Genomic DNA, 4,438 nt, shown 5'->3' with positions numbered 1-4,438 from the left:
GCTAAGTCAGTGTGCAGCGCCCAAGGATTAGGCACTGCAGTGTATAATGTGGCGCCTTTCCCTTGGGCGCTGCACACTGACTTAGCAATTTTTGGGGTGCAAAACCAACTGGACTGCTCCTGGTGCTCTCTGGAATGATTCTGTTGCTCTCTGGACTGCCATGTCCAGGTGTGCAGCGCCAAAGACCAAGGCGCTGCACTGTGTAGTGTGGCGCCTTGGCCTTCGGCGCTGCACACTGACTTAGCAATTTTTGGGGTGCAAAACCAACTGGAACGCTCCTGGTGCTCGCTGGAATGATTCTGTTGCTCTCTGCACTAACTGCTATTTTCAAATAACTGCTGGTTTTTTTGTTTTTTGAGCCACATAATCATATCCAAATTAAATGTAGGCGTCCAAAACACAGAAATAGTAGTCTAAATCACATAGTCATACACACATAGCACATATACTTGTCCAAATCACATAGTCATACACACATAGGGATCTCACATAGTCATACACAGAAATATTAGTCCCCTCACATAGTCATACACACATAGCACATATACTTGTCCAAATCACGGTCCATGTAGTTTCTTATTCTTCTCCCTCCTCCCACCACCAAGGGATCTCACCTTCCCCCTCCGTGTCCTCCACCCCCTTCATTGTTTCCATACCTATGAAAATGGCAATATAATAGTTAGTCACACAATACAAAATGACAACACAAGCATTGAGCCAAAAGAACAAGATCATAGTAAGTCACATACGTCAATGGTCCATTGAGCCAAGAGAACATTCCTCCACTACGGCCGCCGCCAAGGCCAAGATCACCACTGCCTCCACCATCACCACTGCCTCCACCATCACCACGGCCTACACCACCACCGCGGCCTCTACCGCCACCACCACGGCCTATACCACCACCACCACCACGGACTCTACCAGCAGCACGGCCAAGACCACCACCACGACCTCTACCACCACCACGGCCAAGACCTTCACCACGACCAACACCATCACCACGACCTCTACCACCAGCACGACCAAGACCATCACCACGGCCAAGACCTTCACCACGGCCAAGACCATCACCACGGCCTCTACCACCACCACGGCCAAGACCATCACCACGGCCAAGACCACCACCACGGCCTCTTCTAAGACCAAGATGACTCCCTCTTTGTTGCCTAGTTCCTCGTTGGCTTGTTTGATTTGAGTGGTTTGGCACTCCACCACTTGTTTGACTTGGTTGGCTACCCCTTGGTTCACTTGGTTGGCTATCATTTGTTTGGCTTGTGCTTGCACCATTTTTCTTTGATATCTTTTTTGGTTTGGGAAAAGTTCTTGTGTTGTGTCCCCCATTACTGCAGCCCCCACAACGGGATTGCTCACGAGGCTCTTGAAATTGGCCGGTGCCGTATTCTCCACCACCACCACGGCCCCATCCGTCCATGTCACCTCTAAGACGCTTTGTCTTACGTCTTCCCCGTCTAACAATCTTCAATTCCGGGTCCGGCCATAGTTGAACTCCATGATACTCCGGCCATTGTGATTGGTCTAAGTATGGCTGGAACCGTGGAGTCCATGTATTCTTTACCGTCATGATTGAGAACTCGGACTCCCTCATGGTAAGAGGGTGATTGACGTCCACATTCCTAACCCGGGATGCATTTAACAAGTGCGAGCATGGGAGATGAAGCAAAGACGGCCTCGTGCAGCTGCAATCACACCATGTTAGGGAGACCTTGAAAGCCCGGCCTCCGTGTTGGCGGCCATCGTTTGTGGTTCCTCCGGGCTCTTTCACCTCATACTTCCACTCGTTGTCGTCATATAGTACAGCTTCTTCGGAGTCTGCCTTTCGTGATTGAAATTCCAACCATTCTTCAACCTTTGGTGGGAAATTGTACTTGTGCTTATCCTTGTTCTCACCAGCAATCTGCTTATCAGTCTCCATTGAGTGCTTTAAAAAGTATTCATTCAACTTGTCAAATGTGTATTGAACTATTGCCGTCACGGGTAATGCACGTACACCCTTGAGCACCTTATTGAAGCATTCTGCCATATTGCTTGTCATTTGACCGTACCTCCGGCCATCTTCATCGAAAGCACGTGCCCACATATTCCTTTCGGCAATGTTCTTATTCAGAAACTCCTGACCGCCGGGGTCAAGTTTCTTGTGTCTGAGCAATGCATTGAACAATGTGGAAAACCACTTGTTGGTGAAAGCGAGACAACAATCCTGAAGATCATCGGCCAACTCCTTGATACCACATGCCCTATAGAAGTTTGCACAAAAGTGCCTCATGCACCATCGATGATGCAACTTTGTATGTCCGGGAATGTCAACCACCACCGCATTTAGAATTCCAGGATGGCGATCCGATATGACACAAATTTCCCTTTCAGTAGGTAATACCCTTGTTCTCAGTTGACGCAAGAACCACTCCCAGTTATCATTGTTCTCCACCTCAACCAAAGCGAAAGCCAAAGGCAACACCCGGTTATTGGCATCACTTGCTATTGCAACCAATAAAGTGCCCTTGTACTGTCCGGTCAAGAACGTGCCATCAATGGCGATGACGGGCCGACAATGCTCAAAAGCCCTCACGCATTGCTCAAAAGCCCAAAATGCACGGCCAAATACTCGGACAGTCCTCCCGTTATGAATCAATGTTTGGTGCCCATGAGGCTCAACCACGTGAACCATGCCTGGGTTTGTGGCGGCCATAGCTAACAACAACCTAGGGAGTCGGTTGTATGCTTCCTCCCGATTGCCATACAACATCTTGAATGCGGCTTGCTTCGCCTTCCATGCCTTGCCGTACTTCACCTTGTAATGAAAGATGGCTTTCACAAGGTCAATGACACTCTTGATGCTCATTGTTGAAAGTGTGGATATTTGGTTGGACAGCCTGTAAGCAATGAACTCGGACGTGAGTTGTCTATGTTGTTGGTACACAAGCTTGCCATCCGCATTCTTGTGCCGGCACATGTGAGTTGGTAGACAACTCATTATGCGCCAAGTGGGACCTCCTTTCCATGGCCTTGCACGCACAATCCATGGACATGTTGGCACTTCACATTTGACTGTGTAACGCACATTCACGTCCGAGTTGGCCACTTTATGTGGACGATAATGTGTAACCGAGTAGTTGTCGAGCCACATCTTCAATTCCAAGAAGGATTGAAACTCACAACCGGGATATATCCCGTTCTTGCCGTCTTCCAAATCACGGTGAGAACTTGGCCTAGCTCCAAGAGATATGCATTTTCCACCATCCACAACGGCTTCATCCGCGAGACTAAGATCCTTGAACAATGGTGTCTTGTGATCCCACCCGAATACCTTCTTAAATGCTTCGGCCTCCTTCGGTGTGAACCCCTCCTCATCAACTTCTTCATCAGGACCATCGTCATCCGAGTCCGATGCATATGCACGGGAAAAAGGGATGGATTGGTCCATTGTCTCTTGCACATGATATTGGTCGAGATCACCCACATTGTTGTCATGGAGGTCAACTTCGTTGTCATCCTCCTCGTACTCATCATTCTCCTCTTCAAAACCTTTATTTTGGTTGTTTGGAGTCGGGCTCAATGTTGGCCAATCTTCTTGCGTGAATTGAGGTTCACTCATTTGATCTTGGTTCATGGTGGGGGAGTGCTAGCAACCAACGGGGAGGGGTTCCGGTTCAAGTCTAAATTCAAAGTAGACTCAACCTTTTTGGAGGCAAATAACTCAAGAGCCTTGTCTAGAGATTCGGCAACCGTCTCCTTGTATGCAACCCAACGTTGCTCGGAGTTCACACGCATTGTCTTCCAACGGATGTGCATTCCTAAACCAATATTATGCCTTCCCTAGAACTCAACAACGTCACTTGGGTCCATCCAATTCAAATCTTTCCTCACTTGTTTCAAAAGCTCCGCATAGCTAGGACTACTCTCAAACACCATGTCAAGCTCATCCGGGTCCGTCTCAACATTGCCTTTCAAAAAGGCCTCTTTATCCACATGATGAACATAAACACATGTTCTCCCCATCCCTACAATAATCAAAAACACACATATATCAAGTAAATACTTAAGAAAAATATTTGCACACATATGCCCCTAACATATATATGAATTAATAACCCTAACCCCCACATAACAATAACCACAACCCTAACACCAACATAACCCTAACACCAACATCAAACACACATAACCCTAACCCTAGCATACTATGGAAGCCTAAACAACCCAAATTAGCAAAGAAATATAACATCATTCAACACAAATTTCCAAATCCTATCAAAATCTAGGGTTTCCCCAAACTAGCAAGATTTGAGCAAATGTGACAATTCCTATGGATGAAAACGAGGGGATCGGAGGAGATTACCTTAAGGGAGGGGTTGGCTTCGAAATCCACGGTCAAATACTCCGGATTTGCAAGATTTGAGAAGGATTTGAGAGGGGG

Source organism: Triticum aestivum, chromosome 2B (assembly GCF_018294505.1).
Source record: "Triticum aestivum cultivar Chinese Spring chromosome 2B, IWGSC CS RefSeq v2.1, whole genome shotgun sequence".
In the NCBI taxonomy this organism is placed as follows: Eukaryota; Viridiplantae; Streptophyta; class Magnoliopsida; order Poales; family Poaceae; genus Triticum; species Triticum aestivum.
The sequence above is the reverse complement of the archived record's forward strand: the minus strand, read 5'-3'. Positions refer to the sequence as shown.